The sequence below is a fragment of the Canis aureus genome, chromosome 4 (assembly GCF_053574225.1).
Source record: "Canis aureus isolate CA01 chromosome 4, VMU_Caureus_v.1.0, whole genome shotgun sequence".
In the NCBI taxonomy this organism is placed as follows: Eukaryota; Metazoa; Chordata; class Mammalia; order Carnivora; family Canidae; genus Canis; species Canis aureus.
Window position 1 is genome coordinate 25,028,773 of NC_135614.1, and position 22,748 is coordinate 25,051,520.

The following is a 22,748-nucleotide window of genomic DNA, read 5'->3' on the forward strand; positions in this document are numbered from 1 at the left end:
TCTCCCTCTGCCTGTGTCTCTGCCTCTCTCTGTGTGTGTCTCTCACAAATAAATAAATAAAATCTTAAAAAAAAAAAAAAGTTGAAAATAGAGCTATCCTACAATCCAGCAATTGCACTACTAGGAATTTACCCCAAAGATACAAATGTAATGATCTGAAGGGGCACCTGCACCCTAATGTTTATAGCAGCAATGTCCACAATAGCCAAACTATGGAAGAGCGCAGATGTCCATCAAAAGATGAATGGATAAAGTGGAGGTGGTATATACATACAATGAAATACTACTCAGCCAACAAAAAAATGAAATCTTGCCTTCTGCAAGGACATGGATGGAACCAGAGGGTATTATACTAAGTGAAATAAGTCAATCAGAGAATATGATTTCACTCATATGTGGAATTTAAGAAACAGAAGATCATAGGGAAGGAAGGGAAAAATAAAAAATGAAATCAGAGAGGGAGACAAACCATAAGAGACTTTTAATCATAGGAAATAAACTGAGAGTTGCTGGAGGTGAGGCAGGTAGGGGGATGGGGTAACAGAATGATGGACATTAAGAAGGGCACGTGATGCAATGAGCACTGGGTATTATATAAGACTGATGAATCACAGCCAAAAAAAATTTAATAAAATTTAAAAACAATATTAAAAACATCAAAAAAAATATTAAAAACATCAAAAAACACTACAAAGTCCAAAGAGGGACAAAACAGTTGCTACCCATATAACCATCAAAGGACTAACAACCAAATTTTATTAATAGTTCCTAAAAAAGAAAAAGAAAAAGAAAAATTGAGGGGCACCTGGGTGACTCAATAGGAAGAGCATGTGACTTTTGATCCAGAGGATCATTAGTACGAGCCCCACAATAAATATAGAGATTACTAAAAAATAAACTTAGAAGAAGAATGAAGATAGATAGGGAATCACAAAATTAATTTTAGGAAACTTTACATCCCTCCAAAAATGCTTTACAAGTAACAAATGATAAGTCTCACAAATATAATGTTGAGTGAAGAAGCAAATCATGAAGAATATATATATAGTTAGGTTTCATCTACATATGGCCCCAAAACACGAAAACAAGTAAGATGTTTAGTGATACATATAACCATGATTATCACCAAAATCATGGGTGGTAATTTGTCTCCTGAAGAGAAGAGGGCTGTGATTAGGAAAAGGCACATGGGGGCCTTCTCAAGTGATGGGAATGTTCTTTTTTGGCTTGGGTGATGTTTACCAACATGGGTCACTTTTATAATTATTCTTTCAAGTACACATATATGTTTCATGTAGTCCTCATATGTGCTATAACTATATATAATAAAACAATATATAAAATTTTAATGACAACCATTCAAAAAGCGATTAGGTTGAGTTAATCTAATCATACAAGGGATGCCTGGGTGGCTCAGTGGTTGAGTGCCTGCCTTTGGCCCAGGGCATGATCCTGGAGTTCCAGGATCGAGTCCCACATCGGGCTCCCTGCATGGAGCCTGCTTCTCTCTGTGTGTCTCTCATGAATAAATAAATAAAATCTTAAAAAAAAAATCTAATCACACAACAGCATAAACCTAAATGGTCTATTGAAACCATGTTCCCATTTGCAATTTGCTAATAAGCTAATTCATTCATTGCTAAATCTGTTTGCTTTGTCCATAAAGGTTTAACAGGGGATTGTATTATAAAAGTACCAGTTGACTAAGCATAACTCTACAAAAGGCTGAGACTGACTGCAAGAAGAGCAAATTTTTTTAAGATTTTATTTATTTATTCATGAGACACACAGAGAGAAAGGCAGAGACATAGCCAGAGGGAGAAGCAGGCTCCCCACGGGAGTGGGGGACTCGATCCCAGGACCCCCAGATCATGACCTGAGCCAAAGGTAGACACTCAGCCACTGAGCCACCCAGGTGCCTCAGAGCAAATTTTTTTTAAAATAAGAATATAAAACTCTGATCAACAATAGCGTATTACAAGCACCACAGAACACAGTTAGGATACTTTACAGGCTTCCTTACTAAATTAAAGCTCCAAATCCTAAGTAATACAGAAATGATATGTGAAGACAGAACAAAGTAATCAATATTTAATAACCATGTCACCTTGCATTTGCAGAGAACTCTGTATTTTATAAGTGCTCCAATGAATACTCTCTCATATGCACTATATTTAATTTTCAGATATGGGAAATGGGGTACCAGGATTAAAATGGAACAATAATTCCATGTCAGAACTCATCTGTGGATCCATGACATGTTATTCAGAGTCCCATTCAACAGCAAAGGATTGATCAGTATTATGGACCAATGTGTAAGAATAATATATATTTCTGCAAAAGGAAGTCTCTTTCTACATAAATAACAATTTCAATGGATTTTTTTTTCATCTTCACAGCAACTGACATCTTTATAGATAGTCCTTTTTAACAATCTATCTGTAGTTTTGGTCTCTCTAGAAATGAACCTGCTTAGACTGACAGCAGTATCAGATATTTCAATGGATATTATCCTGCCTTTTTTACCTTTACTCCACTTCTATTTCCCCAGGTACTTCTTTATTTTCTTTTTTTTTTTTAAGATTTTCCCTTGCTTAATCGAAGATGTTATTTTCAACTTTAAGACTTAATTAAAGTAAAATTAGATCATAAAGCTTAACTGAACATGTAGATAAGTTTGTATTGTTGTTGTGTATTTTGTTTTGTTCTCTTTTGTTTTTATGAGCTGAGGACCAGAAAGTTGTGTCAAGGTAATCTAGTTAATTCATTAATTCTAAATACTAGAACTTACTAACTGGACCTCTTACTGACCATTAATTTTGAAGCCAGTCAAATTTGTATTTGATTCCTGACTTGGCAACTTTGTGCTACCATAAAACAGGGATAATAACACTCACTGCAAATGACTATGAGGAGGATTAAACAAGAAAATGCTTATATAAAGTTCAGCACAGTGTCTAACACACAGTAAATTATGAATAAATATTTCTTTGGAAGGTAATAACAGGATGCTGCTGATAGTGGTAATTCAAATAAAAATTGTATTATGTAACATAAATTTCACTAAGACATATAAATACTTCACACCTAAATATCTTCCTTTCAATGCAAACCCTTAATTAAAATGCAAAGTAAAACTCTAGCCATAAGCCTTGCTATTCTAATCACGGAAATGAACAGAAAAAACATGTATTAGAGAAATAGGAATCTTTGTACACTGTTGATGGGAATGTAAAATGGTGCAACTGCTATGGAAAACAGTATGGTAGTTCCTCAAAAAATTAAACATAGAATTAACATATGATCCAGCAACTCTACTTTGGGGAATATATCCAAAAGAATTGAAAGCAGAGACTTTGAACACATATTTGTACACCCATACTAATAGCATTATTCACAATAACCAAAAAGTGGAAGCAATCCAAGTGTCCTTCAACAAAATATGGCTTATACCTACAATGGAATATTATTCAGCCATAAAAAGGTAGGAAATTCTGACAAACAATACAACACGGATGAATCTTGAGGACATTATGCTAAATAAGAAAAGTCAGTTTCAACAAAATAAACACTGTTGACTCCACTTACAGGAGGTACCTAGAGTAGTCAAAATCACAGAGGCTGGGGGGAAGTGATAATACAGAGTACTACTTAATATGTATTTAATATATGTTTGCAAGTTCTGGAGATGGATGTTGGTGATGCTATCATAAGAATCTGAATGTACTTAATATTACTGACTTATACACTTAAAAATGATTAAGATGGTTAATTTTATATTGTATGTATTTTACCACAATAAAAGCAATTTTTTAAATAAAGGAAGGAGGGACGCCTGGGTGGCTCAGCAATTGAGCGTCTGCCTTTGGCTCAGGGCATGATCCTGGAGTCCTGGGATTGAGTCCCACATCAGGCTCCCTGCATGGAGTGTGCTTCTCCCTCTGCCTGTGTCTCTGTCTCTCTCATGAATAAATAAGTTAAATATTAAAAAAAAAAAAAAAGGAAGGAAGGAAATTCTGGGGCATCTGGGTGGATCAGTTGGTTAAATGTCTGCTTTTGGCTCAGGTTATGATCCCAGGGCCGTGGGATTAAGCTCCATATTGTGCTCTCTGCTCAGCAGGTAGCCTACTTCTCCCTTTCCCTCTGCTCCTAGCCCCACCCTGCTTGTGCTCTGTCTCTCAAATAAATAAAATCTTTAAAAAAAAAAAAAAAAAGGAAAGAAATTCTGATACATCCTACAAAATGGATAAATCTTTTTTTTAAGATTTTATTTATTTTTTCATGAGAGACACAGAGACAGAGGCAGAGATATAGGAAGAAGGAAGTGAAGCAGGCTCCATGCAAAGACCCCAATGCAGAACTCCATCTGGGGACTCCAGGATCACACCCTGAGCCAAAGGCAGATGCTCAACTCCTGAGCCACCCAGGCATCCCCCAAATGGATGAATCTTAAAGACATTAAGTGAAATAAGCCAGTCACAAAAAAACAAATACAAGATTCCATTTATATGAAAAACCTACAGTAGTGAAATTCATAAAAATGGAAAATAGATTCATGATGTCAGTGGGGAGGAATAAAAGGAGAATATCATCTCATGGGTATAGTTTTCTGTTTAGAAAGAAGAAAAGGGTTTGGAAATGAATGGTGGTGACTGCTGTACAACAATGCAGATATACTTAATGCTTCCCAACAGTATACCTAAAAATGATTAAAATGGTACATTTTTTTAAACTGTGGTAAAATACACATAAAACTTAGCATCTTATCTACTTTTTAGTATACAATCCCATTACATTAAGTATATCCACCATATTCTGCAATCACAGCACAACCCTCATTTTCAAAGAACAGGACAACTATATTGCAGCATTTCTCAAATTCTAGATTTATCTAGTTGATTCCTCACAGTATGGCTTAAATGTTTCTCCAGTCCCTTCATTTCTTATAAATTCCAGTTATATCTAAAAGTGTGATTAGAAGGACACCTGGGTGGTTCAGTCAGTTAAGTATCTGATTCCTGGTTTCAGCTCAGGTCACGATCTCAGAGTCATGAAGTTGAGCCCCGTGTTGGGCTCTATACACAGTGGGGAGTCACTAGAAATTCTCTCTCCCTCTGCCCCTCCCTGTGCTTGCTCACTTGCTCACTCTCTCAAAAATTGGTAAATCTTTTAAAAAAAAAAAGCATGATCAAAGTCAAATTAAGTACTTTTAACAAGAACTCTTCATAGATTATTTTGTATAACTTTGTGAGTTTTGGCATAAATTTTCTCCCCTAATGTCTAATCTGCCATTAATCCCACAAGCATATTTTTCATCTCAGACATCACAGTTTCCATCTCATCAAAGTCCCATTTTGGTCTTTTTCTTTATAATTAATAAAATATATTTATTTTTAAAAATTTTATTTGAGAGTCAGAGCACAAACTGGGGGAGAGAGAAAAGGAGAAGCCCCAACTGGTCAGGCAGCCTTCATGCCTGTGCTTGGTCCATAGTTCACAGGTCTAGGCAGGGCTCATGGGGCCATATTCCTCCCCCTGCCTATGCCTGCTTTGTACCGCCTTTGCTTGGGCCACAGAGTCTCTGCATTGCCTTCCTTTTTGCCTTTACCTCTTTTCTTCCCCCATCCCAGCACATGTGGAGTCTTGGCCCCCAGGCTGTGAGCTCCTCGGTGGCAGGCTCTCAATAAATGTGAAGTGCTGCTGCCCAACCCCCCCCCCCAAAAAAAAGCCAACACTTAACCAAATGAGCCACCTGGGTTCTCCAATAAAATTTATTTTTTTAGAGCAGTTTTAGGTTCACAGCAAAATTGAGTGGAAGGTACAAGAGTTGCCATATACCCCCTATCCCTGCACATTCACAACCTTCTCCACTACATTTTGGTCGTTTTCTTATCTTCTATGTTTCTACTTAACATAGTCAGTCTTTCTGGGGGTGCCTGGGTGGCTCAGTTGGTTAAGTGTCCAACTCTTGATTTCAGCTCAGGTTATGATCTAAGGGTTCTGAGATCCAGGCCCACATCACACCCTGTGCTGACCATGGAGCCTGCTTGAGATTCTTTCCCTCTCCCTCTGTCCCTCCCCCCACCCCCTGTTCATATGTTCTTTCTCTCTAAATAAACAAATAAATAAAATTCAATATTCTAGTTTCTTAAGCATATGAAATACAATGATAAAAACTGTTTTAATATACCTTTTATTAATTCTATCAACGGTCATTTGTTTTGGTTTTGACTGATTTTTTTTTCTTGTCATCATGTGTCATGTCTTCCTGTTCCTGTGCATGCCTAGTTCTGCTTGCCAGACAGTGAATTCGACCTTGTTGGATGTTGGATATTTTTGTATTCCTACATCTATTCTTGAGCTTAGTTCTGGGATATAATTAAGTTTCTTGGAAACAGTACCACCCTTTCAGGTCTTGCTTTAGGCTGGAGCACCTAATTTTATTCCACTACTAAGACAAGGCCCTTCTGAGTAATCTATACAATCACGTTAAGACATTTTCTCCTCTGGCTCGTAGGAAAAACATTATTTCTGCCTCTGCAAAAACAGTACTGTTCTTTATTCTTTTCAGGTGGTACTCTCCCTAGCTTCAGTAGTTTCCTCACATGGATGCACAGAGCAGTTCTCAGCTGGATACTTGAGGGGGAGACTGCAGATCCAAAGCTCTCCTTCCTTTCAGCTTTCTCATTTCTAATATTCCGCTCTGCAAACTCCAGCTGCCTTGACCTTCCCAGACTGTCTCAATTCAAGGAGATCACTGCACTCTCTGTTGGGATCCCCCCTCCCTGCTCTGTACAGCTGGTAAACTTTCCAGGCAGCAAACCAGAGCTACTACAGAGTGCACCTCATTGGTTTCCCACCTCTCAGGGATCACTTTCCTTTGCTGCACAACTTCCAAAATCTAGGAAACCACTGCTTTGTATCTTTTGTCTGCCTTTTAAACTGTTTCAGGCAGGAGGGTAAATATGGTACTGGTTATTCCTTCTTTACCAGAAATGGATATTAAAACCAATTTTTCTATCCCTTTTATTCTTAAGTCTTTGTGAATTATTTTTAAGCAACTCTCAGACATGCTATCATTTCACTGCTACATATTTTAATATGCCTCCAAAAATATGGACTTTTCCTTCCACACAATCAATATCACTCCTAAACAAATTTCACATTAATTCCTTGGTATGTTCTAATACCCAGACTCTATTCCAATTTCTCCAACTTCCTCAAAAAGTTGTTTTAAATATCTGATTGTTCAAAAAAAAGAATCTGATTGTTCAAAATTCTCTTTAATGCTAGCATTTAATGATAAATACTCTGTGAGGAGACGCTAAATGCCTAATATCTGTTACCTTAATCTTCTATAACTCTTGCAATAAGTATCATTATTACTATTTCACTAAGAACACCACAGCTCAATGCTTTTAAGAAATCTGCCTAAGGTTTCAGACAATACATGACAGAGGAAAGTTTCTCTGATGCAAAGCTATGCTCTTAACCATTATGATTTACTGCTATCTCAGGAACTATTAGCATAGAAAATCAGATGTTATCAATGCTGAAGTTAATCAAACTCTCAAACTACTTAATTTAAATGCTATCACACAGATCAAAGACCTGAAATAATGAGCAATGCTGATTTGAAGTGTATTATATATTAAAATCCACTTGAAAAAATAAATAAAATCCACTTGATAATGTTTAAAACTTTCAAATCTAAAAGCAAGTTTAATTTGACAAAGAATATGACTGAAACGAAAACTATCATCTAAAACTAAAGAATGTAGGTTCAAGTGTATAATGTTCTACAATAGCTCTGTCAAAAGAATGTATTGCAATGATAGAAATAGAAATGTTTTATATCAACTATTCAACACAGTAAGCACTAGCCACATGTGGTTATTAAGCAGCTGAAATGGGTCTACTGAAATTGATAAATTGAGCTTTAATTTGAACCTTAATTAGCATAAATCTAAATTGTAATTAACAATTCATCTGGCTGTCTCTACCACTAGATTGTGAGCTCCTTAACGAATGGAATATTTTTCCTCTCCCCCCACCACCCCGGTGCCTTGGTATATATTAGACAGATAAAATATGGTTATTGTTGTGTGGTAGAATGTGTGGATGGGATTTACTAGGTGTGTCCAAGTAAGTTTTCTAAATGCAAAAAAATAAAAAATAAAAAAATAAAAAGTTTTCTAAATGCATCAGACTGATACAGGTTATAGTGTGTAGACTTTATCTACTGGATTGATTCTATTCTGATTTTTTCTTGAGATTTTATTTATTGATGAGAGACACAGAGAGAGAGAGGCAGAGACACAGGCAGAGGGAGAAGGAGGCTCCCTGTAAGGCCTGATGCGAGACTCAATCCCAGGACCCTGGGATCACAACCTGAGCCAAATCAAAGGCAGACGTTCAACCATTGAGCCACCCACATACCCCATTCTGATTTTTAAAGCAGATGAACTATCTTACTCATATATTCACCAAATATGCTCTGAGCTTGTAGAGACTACAGGCACTCTGTTGCATGTTCAGGATATTATGATGAATAGACTTGTTTCTGGCATCAAGAATCACTCCATCTCATAGAAAATACATACAACTGTTCCACAAAATAAGAGTATTTTCAAAAGGTAAAAATTATTATTATGGGAACCACCAAAAAAAAAATAACCACTTGAGGGTAAAGTCTTGCAAACTGAAAAAACAATGCAATCTCATTCAAAGATGAACAGCAGCTCACCAGTTAAAAGATGGCAGGATAATGGTGAGGCATTCCAAACACAACAACAACAACAACAAAAGTATGGCTTGTTAGGGGGATCAAAAAGTAGTTTACTATGACTAGAACATAGGAAGGAAAGGTAGAGTCATAAGAGCTAAACTAGGAAGATATACAGATGGTGACTTAGGATGTCTCAACATTATGATGGTGTGAGAGTAATATGCATTCAGTAGAAATTGTACTTCTAATTTTTTAATTTTGACCTTTTCCTAGGCTAATGATACATGGTACAATAGTTTTTCCTAAGCTGGGCAGCAGCAGCAGCAAGCCACGGGTCCCAGATGTGATCAAGAGGATAAACCACCAACACACAACCATTTTGTTTTCTTTCAGTATTAAGTTACCTAAGATATTCAACACTTTATTATAAAGCAGGCTTTGTGTTAGATGATTTTGCCCACTGTAGGCTAAAGTAAGTGTTCTAAGGGACATCTGGGTGGCCCAGTGGTTGAGCGTCTGCCTCCGGCTCAGGGCATGATCCCGGGGTCTTGGGATCAAGTCCTGCATTGGGGTCCCCGCAAGGAGTCTGCTTCTCCCTTTGCCTATGTCTCTGCCTCTCTCTCTCTCTCTCTCTCTCTCTCTGATAAATTTAAAAAAAAAAAAATTAAAAAAATAAAATCTAAAGTCTGTGTTCTGAGCATGTTTAGTGTAGGCTAGGCTAAGCTATGACGTTCAATAGGTTAGGTGTATTAAATGCATTTTTCACTTGTGGTATTTTCGACTTAAAATGGCTTTATTGGAACATATCACCATTATTATAAGCCAAGAAAGATCTGTGTTAAAGGTGAATTCTGGGACACCTGAGTGGCTCAGCAGTTGTGCATTGCCTTTGGCTCAGGACATGATCCCAGTCTGGGGATCGAGTCCCGCATCGGGCTCCCTGTGAGGAGCCTGATTCTCTCTCTGCCTATGTCTCTGCCTCTCTCTCTCTCTCGTGAATAAATAAATAAAATCTTAAAAAAAAAAAAAAAGCTGAATTCTAATGCTGTGTTATGTTATAGAATGCTTACTTAATCCTAATAGAGTAAATGAAGTACCAATATTTATTTTTTTAAAGGAAAAAAAACAGCCTGCAGATTTAGTCCCATTACTCCATGAACAAACTTTAAAAAGAAAAAACAAGATTATAAGTAGTGTTTATAATAGATACCAAGTAACTGTCCAACTCTGAACAAGCAAGGTATTAGGATAGGCACTTTAAATTTTAAATGAACATTAAATCACGTTGAATAGAAACGTAAACATTTGTATACCTGAGATGAATTATGGAAATATACTTCTCCAAGATTACACTAAAGTTTCAATTTTCTCATAGTCAGTAAAACTCACCTTGAACTTATTAGTTAGCCTAGGATATGTTTACAATTTGCAAAACTGATTAGTTTAGGGGAAAAAAGATTAATCCATTTCTAGGTATTTATTTTCTCATAAATAGGCCTAAAACACCTCTTCTCTCAATATGGCAATATTTAACTTCCCAATGCCAGGTCATAAATTATATTTCATGTCAATCACTTCTTACAGTTACTCAATTCCATGTTGCCTTTTTTGGTTTTTCAAGTAACATTCTAAACTGTCATCTCTTCTGCCTGCAGGTGTCCAACATAACATGTTCTTACAGCATTGCTTCACAGGAGTATCATCCTGAGCTCATTCTTAAAAATAAAAACAAATCCATTTTTATTATTTCTGCCCACTACCACAAGTCACCATAAATTCTGATCTGAACACTCAAGATGCTCAACACCTAGCTCTCCTGGTATAGTCAAGGAATGTGAGATCTTCTACTTAATATTAAACTTTGCTGAGCTCAGAGTTTGTGCAAAATTCTCTCAATACATTCCTTCAGGCTAACAGTTACATACCAAGATTAGGCAATCTTTAAATACTTGGGCAGTCCACCAATAATTATGTAGTTTACACAAAGTTTTCTAGTTTATTACTATATGTGCAACACGGAATTAAAAATCTGCTAAAATTGTGGCTTAGCTGATTGAGGGTCTGACTCTTGATCTCAGCTCAGTTGTTGGATTTCAGGGTTCTGAGTTCAAGCCCCACACTAAGCGTGGAGCCTACTTAAAACACACACACACACTCCTGCCAAAATAAAGACAAAACTGAAGAAAGAACAATCTTATTCCTTAGCACCTGTATATACATTTAAACTACTGGTGCTAAACACTCTGAAATTGAGGAGATAAAAATCTTTGTAAACAATATTTCTTGTTATTGTCATTATTAACAATTACATTTAATGAGAATCTACTATACCCTAGGTACTTGGCATACATTAAGTTACTCCTCACAAGACCCCCATAAGTATTATTATTTCTATTTTGCAAATGGAATGAACTCAAATTCAGAGAGATTAAATAGCTTGCTCAATATCAAGACGTGACAGAGTTGGGTTTCAGAATATAAATCTCGTGAAGTCTGTGACACCAGTATTAGCGATTAAGCTCAAACGTCCATTGAACTGCTAACATTTCTTTTAAACAAAATCAAGACAGTGGAGTAAACAGTGTTACTTCAATTATATTTTCTCTTAAAATATAATATAATCCATAAAGATACAAAAGCAGACCTTAACGTTGACTATAGTTTTAAAGTTAATACCCAGTGACAACAATTTGTGACAATTGTAGTGATTTATTTTTCAATGCTCAAAATGAAGTTCTATACTAACAGATTTTTAAACACATATTAAAAGAAGCAAGCTTTCAACCATATAGATTACATATACTTAAACACTCAATATTTTTGTTACTATTTATAAACTGCAATTTGTTAACTTTACTCACAGTAATAAAAATACTTATCAATAAACGATTTTAACAAATGGGATAAACACACAATATATTTAAAGTTAGAAAAGCTGAATACTCCAGAGCACAGGTACTAATCATATAACAACACAGGTACAAACATATGCTACTTGAAGAGTTTAAATTTCAAATTCCATTAGTTAATAAAGTAGACATTTTAAAAAATAACACTGAAACTGTAAAATACAATTAACTTACACTGGGAAAGGAAAGCAAGTTCTCTAAAAAAAAAAAAAATGCGTGTGTGTGTGTATGTGTATATATATATATATATATATATATACATGTAAAATTACTTCAGTGAACTATGTTGTTTTTGCCTGTCCAGAAACCCTTCTCTCCCCTCCAGAAAATGACACCTCAATTTTTCCAGAGGAACCATACTTTTGTTGCTTTTTTTTTTTTTTTTTTAAAATAAACTCTGCACCCAACATGGGGCTCAAACTCACAACCACAAGAGGGGGATGCTCTACCAACTGAGCCAGCCAGGCACCCCAATGTTGCTTACTCTGAATTTACGTGGTTTAAAACTGTATGCCCCCCAAATCCCACTCCATGGTGAGAACAAAATCCAATCCTGACTACACAAAGCATTCCCATCACTCTGGCCACAGACACTGCCTCCAGGATGAGCAATGACATAAGTCAGGTTAATAAAATTCCCATACAGTAGTTTGTTGGAGTTATAAAGGGAAGTTCTCTTTCTTTTGGAGTTTCTAAGGCTGTAGGATGTAAGTCTGGTGCTATTAGTACCATCTTTCCCAGAGAGTTTTACTTCAGGCTCTACTTTTCCACACTGATTCCCAAATAGCAACGGAAACTAGTGGTTACCTGCTGGCATGGGAAAAGATAAATTAGGATTTCAACTTTCAATGTTATATTTTCCATGTTTCCATTTTTCAAAAACATACACTTTTATAATGAGAAATATAAAACATTTAAGAATACTGCCCCTGTGTTTTCTTCTCAAATATGCTCAGATACCAATATTTAACATCTTAAAAACATTAATAGTTTTCTCATAATTTACAAAGTATATAGAAAATCTATTTTAAAGGAATCAACTTTTCCACTTGACAAAAAACCAAGTTATTTTTGGGTTGTTTTTTTTTTTGAGGGGGGTGAGTAAAACTTTTTTAAAAAAATAGGTTCTCTCAATAAAAATTGGTTCTCTTTTTAAAAGTAGTATATTAGACAACTCTATATGGAAAAAATTGGTTAACATCCAGCAAGTGTTACAGCCACTATAAAAAATCACTCACGGGGATCCCTGGGTGGCTCAGTGGTTTGGCACCTCCCTTTGGCCCAAGGGTGTGATCCTGGAGTCCCAGGATCGAGTCCTGCATTGGGCTCCCTGCATGGAGCCTGCTTCTCCCTCTGCCTGTGTTGTGTCTCTGCCCCTCTCTCTCTCTGTCTCTCATGAATAAAATCTTAAAAAAAAAAAAAAAAAAAATCACTCACTAGGGACACCTGGGTGGCTCAGTGGCTGAGCATCTGCCTTTGGCTCAGGGTGTGATCCTGTTGTCCCAGGATGGAGTCCTGCATCAGGCTCTCCACAGGAAACCTGCTTCTCCCTCTGCCTAGGTCTCTGCCTCTCTTTGTGTGTCTCTTATGAGTAAACACAATCTTAAAAAAAAAAAAAATCACTCACTAAAACTAAAGATTAAAAGTGACCAAATTAGGGGGTGCCTGGGTGGCTCAGTAGATTAAGCTTCTGACTCAGGTCTCAGCTCAGGTCTTGATCTCAGGGTCGTGAGTTCAAGCTCCGAGTTGGGCTCCATGCTGGATGGGGAGCCTACTTAAAAAAAAAAAAAGTGACCAAATTAGGTTTAATAACATTTAGTCCTATAATCCTAAATAATATAAGACCTGAAGGGTCACTTAAATCTTTCAGTTATAGTGTACGTAATATTGCATTGTGGGAGAAGTTATATACCATTGTTTATTCTTAAATATAGGAAAATCAGTCTCTGGGGATGTAAAAAGTCTACTGAATACAGTAATTATAAAGGAAGAGAGCAATACACGCTTTTGTTCTGTTGCTTTTGTTAGCTTCTATCATTCTTTCCCTTTCTTCCCAAGCACAGAACCCACTCCTGAATCTTCACTTTCTGTTAGTATTACTCTGTTTTATAATCCTCAGTAAAGACACTTGGAAGGCTTCATTGACACTTTCTTGGCATAATTGATGGCCAGGGTGACGTTCTTTATTTTTTTCTTCAAACTTTTATTTAAACTCTAGTTCACATACACTGCAATACTGGTTTCAGGAGTAGAACTCCGTGATTCATCACTTATATACAACACCCAGCGCTCTTCATAACAAGTGCCCTCCCTAATACCCATCCCTAACTAGCCCATCCCCCACCCACCTCCTTCCAGCAACCCTGTTCTCTTATCTTTCAGAGTCAGAGTGATGTTACTAAAGTGGAAGAAATAATCACCTATCAAGAGCGACGATACAGAGCAGCTGGAGGCCAGAGCCATCCTCTCACGAACTAATGGCAGGTTCTAAAAAGTTTGTTAAGATAAGGTGATACTCAACAAGCTCATTAACTTGTCCAACACCAGAAAGACAGCATGTAGGTCATCCTGGACAACACCTCTGCCTCAAGATGTGGACGTTTTATTAACTAGTCAGATGGATTAACTTAATTCTAAACCTTAACTCTCCCACGTCTGTCAACCCCAACTTTGTCTGCAAAAAAACTCCTTTCTTCCGCTAGGTCGCAAGCACACATGACCCGAGGGATGCTTCAACATAAAGGTGTATCCAAACCACCCAAAACACTGAAATAAAAACACTGATAAAAGTAACCAAGACAACGGGTCTTTTCCGGGTACCGCGAGGGGAGTATTTTACTGTATTCCCTTAGCCACTGATTGGTTATTCTGTTTACATTTAAAAAGACCTACAATAGTTTTCCGGCGATTGAAAGGAAAAGCAAGCCCAAGACTGCAGGGACAGCAGGTTAAGGCACAGCCTGTTTTGGACTCTTCTCTCAACAGGCACAGGGGCAGTAACGCCCTCGGGGGGCCGGCGTGGGGCGCGGGAGGGCCAGAGCCGGAAGGCGCCCGGAAACATAAAGACTTAGCAGTCCCAGCCGGCTGCGCTCGGTTCTGCTCCTTCGGGTCCCCGCTGATCTTCTACTTTTTTTTTTTTTTTTTTTTTAAATGCTTACTATTCCCACCAACAAGAGACCTGAGTGTAAACTCCATCACCCACTTCCATCCGCGTCCACCGGTCAAGCCCGCCTGCCGCCGGGGAGAGAGAACGCCGGCGCCCGAGTGACCCCGGCGGCTGCGAACTCGGTCCTGGGACCGAGATCTCCCGGGACAGCGAAAAGGGACGCGGTTAGCTGAAGGGAAGCACGGGAAAAGGGGGCACGGGAAGCAGACGCCACTACGCGCTCCTCGCAGGCCCCTGAGCCGAGAGCGTGAGGGAAGACAGCGCTGCCGCCAGACCCGAAGTCGCCGCATCCCAGAGCCCACAAACGGCCGGCCCGGGAGGTCGGATCCCTCAGGCGGTTTCGCCCTGCCTTTCCTCTCGACTTCCCTAAATGGCTGTCCCTTCACACCCTTCAGAGTCCAGGACTCACCTGTACGCACCCGGGCTGCAGACGCTCTGGGGTCAAAGCCGCCCACCTCTACCGACCATAGAGACGAAACACCAGCGGAGAGAAACCTCCACCTCCGCCGCCCCCTCTCACGTGACTCTCCTAGTCGCTGCGACTGTTGGGATAGTGGCGAGATACGTGTGGGGCGGGGCTCGGAGAATCCGCCCCGCCCCCGGCCTCGGGCCCCGCCCCCTCGGCTTTAGGCCCCGCCCCGGCCTCGGGCCCCGCCCCCCGACTTCAGGCCCCGCCTCCTCCTCGGACACCGCCCCCGGCCTCAGGCCCCGCCCCCGCCTCGGGCCCCGCCTCCTCGGTGTTAAGGCGGGAAAGCGCGAGGGCTCGCAGAAACTCTGCCTTTCCCTCTAGCACCCAGTTCCCAACACACACAGAGCGTACCCACCAAGTGTCCGTTAAATTGAATTTTTTGTGCCTGCTGCCACGTCGCTGGTACTCATTTACGTGTTGACTAAGTACAAGGGAGACAGTGAAAAGAAAACTGGACCGCAGTCGCTTGAGAATTGTTCCTTTCGAACTGTATCTAGGTTTAGACTTCTAGTAAAATGTCCCCATCTGTGACCTTGAAGCTTCTTTGAATTTAGGAACCTCACCACTTCCTCTACTCTGTGGGTTTTCCAGCTGTTCTCTTTAGTAGTAACACCGTGGGAGAGTTTAGCCGCTAAGCTGCTAAGAATGTGTTTTTCTCCGAAGATGTTGCTGTCTTATTTGGGGATGGAAAAGGATCGTCTCTCCTGCTATGAAAATAGAATACAAATGCTTTGATTATGATACCAGAGGATTTTTCAAATAAAAAATTCCTCTTCAAGGGTTTCCCTGGCAGAGCTGTGAAAAAAAAGGCCACAACCATGGAAACAAAAGGCGTCGGACTGGGGTCAAATCACCGGGTTAAATTGTGAAGTAAACGGAGCAACTATTTTCTCCCTTTCTTTTCAGATGACACCCTTTCCCCACTAACCTAAGAAAAATCATTGTGGGGATCCCTGGGTGGCTCAATAGCTTAGCGCCTGCCTTCAGCCCAGGGTGTGATCCTGGAGTCCTGGGATCGAGTCCCACGACAGGCTCCCTGCATGGAGCCTGCTTCTCCCTCTGCCTGTGTCTCTGCCTCTGTGTGTGTGTGTGTGTCTCATGAATAAATAAATGAAATCTTTTTTTAAAAAAAAAGAAAAGAAAAAGAAAAATCATTGTGATCCTGACACTGTGCTAGCACTTTACAGACAACCCAATGTTTATTTACAACTACCCGGTGAGATGGATAAATTTGTATTCAATGGCAGGTGGAGAAGTGGGCTAGGACTCTAGGTAATGCAGTCAGTTCTGCTAAGGGAACTAAGTCCTCATCTGAGCACACCAAGGTCTGGACTCTGAAGCAGCATTCTGTTGTCCCCAGATCTACCTGCCACAGTGGTTAAGATGCTTCTCAACTATCAAAATAACCTTCCCATGCATTGAGAGTCTATTCACTGTGAAGTGAAAACTCTGATCAAGAAATCCTTCCCCATTTCTTAGCAGGCACTCATCATGGTATCCTTCCCAGGCAGCATGTCAATGAACTTTCATAATGGACATTTCAAGTTCTGTTATTTACAGATTCTGTTAGATTACAATGGAACAACTTGGGGGTCCCATAGAACCTTAAGTAGAAGCTAAGTCAACCATTTCTCAGAACTAGGAAAAAAGGAAGTTTAATCACCATTACATAAATGTTGAACAAAAATCTATTAATAAGAGTTGGTGTAATTTAATCTAATTTTGGGCAATATTTGTCTATGTAAAACTAAATAATGTGCAAAAACATAAATCACTGGCTCTCCAGCTTGTTGGTCTTTTTAGACCCCTTTACTTTCCTAAGAATTATTGAGGATTCCAAGCAACTTTTGGTTATGTGTACTATACCTATAAATACTTAACATGTTAGAAATTAAAACTTAACATATTAGGAATTAGAATTAATGGGCATTAAAAAATAACAAGCCCATTATATGCTAATATAAATAACATTTTTAGGATAACTATATTTTCAAAAAACGTAGAAGAGCAGTATGATTTTATATTCTTGCAAATTTTTTTAATGTCCAAGTTATAGAAGACAACTAATTTTTGTATCTTTTCTTCATCAATCTGTTTCTTTTTTTTTTTTTTTTAAGATTTTATTTGCTTATTCTTGAGAGACAGAGACAGGCAGAGACAGAGGCATAGCCTGATGCGGGACTCCATCCCAGGACCCCAGGATCATAACCTGAGCCAAAAGCAGATGCTGAACCACTGAACCACCAAAGTGTCCCTTCATTAATCTGTGTTGATACACATATCGTGTAGCCTCTGGAAGACTCCACTGTACACTCAGAGAATGAGAGTGATAAAGACAAATAACAGCTTATTACTAGGGAAAAAGTCTTGACTTTATGGATCACCAGAAAGAGTTTCAGGAACCTCAGGACTCCTTGGACCACGCTTTGAGAGCTGCTGTTTTATACCATAGACATATCAACTACTATTTTCTTTTTGTCTAGTCGTTGGCAATAAATAAAACATGTAGTAGAAAGAGGAACAAGACAGAAAATTTATAGACTAGATGAATCATAAATGTGGACATTCTTAATTTTTCAAAAGCATAGAGTAAGTTAGAATTCAGGGTTATAACTGAAAACAATTACTTCTGCATTAACAATCAGACCACCAATCCAATACTCTTTCAGACTGCTGCGCAAAGTAGCTCCTCTCGCATGAATGTAGAATATCCCTCACGTGAGTTTGTATTCCATGCACAAACTAGATATTAAGATTCCAATAAAATTTGAAGTCAAAATTCTTGTTCTAAGCATATATCAAATGCCCATTATATGCAAGGCTCATAATAGGTGCTGGGCTTATAAAAATTTATAAGCACAGTTCCTGCCCTTGGGCAGCTTGTTTGTATAATGAGACTTACGTCCTGGAATAAATATATATTTTGTCATATCCAATAATTCCCAAATCAGTTTAATGATCAAAGTCTCAGAATTATCTTGGGAGATTTTTAAAATATAGATTCTTGGATCATGAGATATACAGTTTAAGTAGAACAGGGTGGGGCTCAGGAATTTCAATTTTTAAAAAGTGACCCAGGTGATTCCCATACAATGAGAAATACCTGCAACAAGCAAATGAATTTGACCTTTGTTCCTGGTACCTTAACACCTAAAACATGATAACTTTATTTCATCTTCAATATTTCAATAGTATGTATTGTTGAAAGATCTGTGTTATCAAGAGACAGAATACATACTCAATTTCATTCAGTTAAAATCGAAATTGATGTACTTATTTCAAGCATTTTATAGTTCATTTGCCTTTATAATATAAAAATGGTAATATGACATGTTACCACAGAAGTTTTCAACATATCTCACCACTATTAAAAAGCAAAACATCTTTGCAACAAGCATCTGACTGCAGAAAGTGTTATTTTATACAGTTTGGATTCAATTTATTTAAAATGAATTCAATGAGACATCCCATGTTTCATTACACTTATCTTCAGGGTTCCACAGATTATGTTATAGTATTTCAAAACTTTTGCAGTCTTCCATCACAAATTTACTTTGATGATACATTATATTCCAAAAGCTATCTGGAGACTTATGATCCATAGTTACTGTCACAGTATGTGTTCTTTGCTAATAGTTATAGACAGAATTAATTAAATTCAAGTAAATAAGAAAAATCCAAAAAAACAAGCTGAAGTTTTTTTTTCTTACCACAAAGGGAAAAAAGGAAATATCTAAATCAGCCATAAATGTGATGATTTGTAAAAATCAATATGTAGTCCTTTTGATTTTTTTTATTGAAACTAACTTCAAAAAAATAAAATAAAATAAAATAAAATAAATAAAATAAAATAAAATCTAACTTCAAAATTCAAGGTTCCCTGCCCAGATCTTGATTTCTAAAACCTGTCCCCATGAAAAGAAACCAGGGGTTCTTAACGAAACAGCTGATTTGGGGGCAAGGGCAGGAAGTCTAAGAAATAAGGAATCCAGGGATGCTTGGGTGGCTCAGCAGTTGAGCATCTGCCTTCGGCTCAGGGAAGGATTCCGGAGTCCCAAGATTGAGTCCTGCATCAGGCTCCCCACAGGAAGCCTGCTCCTCCCTCTGCCTGTGTCTCTGCCTCTCTCTCTGTACTTCTCATGAATTAATAAATAAAATCTTTAAGAAAAAAGAAGAAGAAGAAAAAATAAGGAATCCAGAAATAAGGAATGTTCAGAAAATAAAATAAGGGCATGTCAACAAGATTCGGCTTAAAGAGCCTCTCCTTGGCCAAATCTGGATAACTCAAGTATCAAAATAAGAACGATAATGAATTATGATCCATAGAATAAAATATAAATTCATGAGTCTATACTAATCAGAGAGAAGTGAGGAAAGAGGAAAGATGTTCTTAAAAAGAGAATGTCATGATAAATACAGAAAGATTGTGGAGTTGGGAAATTGCCACTTCGCTACCATCAGAAGCAATTTAGATAAACATCACCAATGGATTCAAAAGCCAGGGGGAAAGCTTGATGAGAAGCAGCATATGTTTATGTTTTCAGAGTATCTCCTCACACATTGTGTATTCGTTGGGAGGAAAAAATAGTAACTATACAGTGGAGAAACTACGTGACACTTTCATCAGTAATCATGTGCCTCCTAATGTGATACCATGAGAAGGACATATCACTTGAATCTAATCCTTGTTGAGGAAACACCAACCAAACCTATACTAGGAACATTCTATGAAATAACCAGCATGGGGTGCCTGGGTGGCTCAGTGGTTGAGCATCTGCCTTTGGCTCAGGGCATGATCCCAGAGTACTTGGACAGAGTCCTGCATCCGGCTCCCTGTGGGGAGCCTGCTTCTCCCTCTGCCTATGTCTCTGCTTCTCTGCTTCTCTGCATCTCTCATGAATGAATAAATAAAAATCTTAAAAGAAAAAAAAAAGAACCATCCTGAAAGAAAAAAAAAGACTGAGGAACTACCTGTGTCATACTCAAAGGGAATAAAGACGTGACTACTGAAATTAATACATGATCCTAAACTAGAACTTGTACCAGTTGCAGGGTAATCCTAGAAAAGATTTATTGGAACAATTGACAAAATTGGAATATGGATCATAGATTAAAGTAGCTTCCATATTTGGTAACTGTGATAATTATATAAAAGAGTATCCTTTTTCTTAGTAAATATAAACTAATCTATGAAGAGTTAAAGGGTCATGATATATGCAATCTATTCTCAAATGGTTTGAAAAAAATAAAGCCAAATATCTAGAAAGAAAATGATAAAACAAATGCGGCAAAATGTTAAAATTTGGTGATTTTGAATTCCAGTATTCAGGAATTCTTCTTCCTATTCCTACAACTTTTCTGTATGTTTAAATATATTTTTAAGAGTTTAGTTAGTTAGTTAGTTAGTTAGTTAGTTTCTAAAAAGAGAGTGCCCATGATAAATACAAAGAGGAGAATGTGCAGAGGGAGAGGGAGAGAATCTCCAGCCGACTCCACACTGAGCACAGAGCCTTACACAGAGCTCAAACCCAGGATCCTGAGATCATGACCTGAGTTGAAACCATGAGTTGGACATTTAACTGAGTCACCCAGACCCCACATTTTTAAATTACTATTTTTTTAAGATTTTATTTATTTATTCATGAGAGACACACAGAGAGAGGCAGAGACATAGGCAGAGGGAGAAGCAGGATCCCTGCAGGGAGCCTGATGCAGGACTCGATCCCAGGACCCCAGGATCACGACCTGAGCCAAAGGCAGACAGTCATCCACTGAGCCACCTACGTGCCCCTGTTTAAATTATTTTCAAAAAGAAAACAGTAAAGCGTTCTCCAAAATCTTTCTTTCTTAAACTTCACTCCAAAATTGACGAGAACATTCATCATGAAAATTTTCAGTTTTTAGTCCTTTTATTTCAACTAACATTAGAGTCAAGTGATAGTTATACTTTATAACTTTAGTTGATTATATATAATCAACAAGAAGAAAAGCAGTTGAATTTATAAAAGGCCAAAAAATTTCCTAATCCCAGTTGTAGGAACTTCTTATATTTGCAATGGAAATTTTATTCTAGATGTTTTTAAGAAATTGACTAATTCAACCAATTAGTTGAATCAAGGTTAAACAAGCAAGACAAAGCAAAGGTAGTAACTTGTTTCATTTTCCTCAAATTTTAGTTTTTCAACCTCCTATAAACATCATCTAAAGTTTCCTCTAAAATATTTGGTAAGCCAGGGTTTTTTCCCCTATATTTTTAGTTTTAGTTTGTCTCATAATTTTTACAAATTATTTTTTAAATACAAAGATATACATTCCCTTAAATTCAAAAAATTGAGAGTTAACTATTATTACATTTTTTATTCCTTCTGGACTCTTTTCCATGCTTATATCAATGTATATATCTGTATATGTAGACAGTTTTTTCTAAAATGGAAATCATTTTGTACAATTTATTCCTTTATTTCTTATGTAGCAACAGGTCTTTTTAAATTTAATTTTTCTCAAAGCTGTGCATATGCAGTTTTCTATATGTAGTTTTAAGTCAAATAATTCAACTAGTGAAATTTTTTCTAATCATTGTGTAACCCATTCACATGGTTTAAAATTCAAAAAGTACAGGGATGTCTGGGTGGCTCAGTAGTTGAGCGTCTGCCTTCAGCTCAGGGCATGATCCTAGGGCACTGGGATTGAGTCCCACATCAGCTCCCTGCAGAGAGCCTGCTTCTCCCTCTGCCTATGTCTCTGCCTCTTTCTGTGTGTCTCTCATGAATAAATAAATAAAATCTTTTTAAAAAAATCTTGAAATTCAAAAAGTACTAAGGTGTACACTATGAAAAATCTTCCTTCCACCTCTGTCCCTGAGTCACCCAAATCTCCTTGTAGGCAACAAATGCCATTTGTTTTTATGCATCGTTCTTGCATGTACAAACACACACATGCAAACACACATACTTTTTTTTTTAATTTTTATTTATTTATGATAGGCACACAGTGAGAGAGAGAGAGGCAGAGACACAGGCAGAGGGAGAAGCAGGCTCCATGCACTGGGAGCCTGACGTGGGATTTGATCCTGGGTCTCCAGGATCGCGCCCTGGGCCAAAGGCAGGCGCTAAACCGCTGCGCCACCCAGGGATCCCCACACATACTTTTTAAAGATCCTTTTGCATCATTATATAAAGGGTTTCTTCAGTTTTTTACATAGCTGTGTGGTATTCCACAGTATAGATATGCCTCTATTTAATCAGTTACCTGAATTATTTAATCAGATATTCAGAGTGTGTTCACTTTTTGCTCTTCCAAATAATCTGCTGTGAATAACTTTTAATATATATTATTTGACTGTGTGTGAGTAATTTGTGGAATAAATTCCTAGAAATGGAGGTGTGGGTCGAAAATTTCACAAGTTAGGTTTTCTGGAAAGCAGACTTTGGGACAGAAATTTAGAATTAAGGATTTTTATTAGGGAGTAACCTTGGG

General features: G+C 37.8%; 1 protein-coding gene across 9 annotated transcripts in view; it reads right to left on the reverse strand.

The window, feature by feature from the left end:
- Positions 1-15,381, reverse strand: part of MICU1 (mitochondrial calcium uptake 1) — a 248,921-nt gene extending 233,540 nt beyond the window's left edge. For 4 of the 9 annotated variants that reach the window (XR_013377818.1, XM_077894919.1, XM_077894918.1 and 1 more), the window contains exon 1: positions 15,213-15,373. The gene's annotated coding sequence lies outside the window, so the exon portion shown is untranslated. Of the gene's footprint in view, positions 1-15,212 lie in introns of all 9 variants that reach the window. The other 5 variants (XM_077894920.1, XM_077894916.1, XM_077894921.1 and 2 more) reach the window with 5 other exon arrangements.
- Between the last annotated feature and the right edge of the window lie 7,367 nt (positions 15,382-22,748).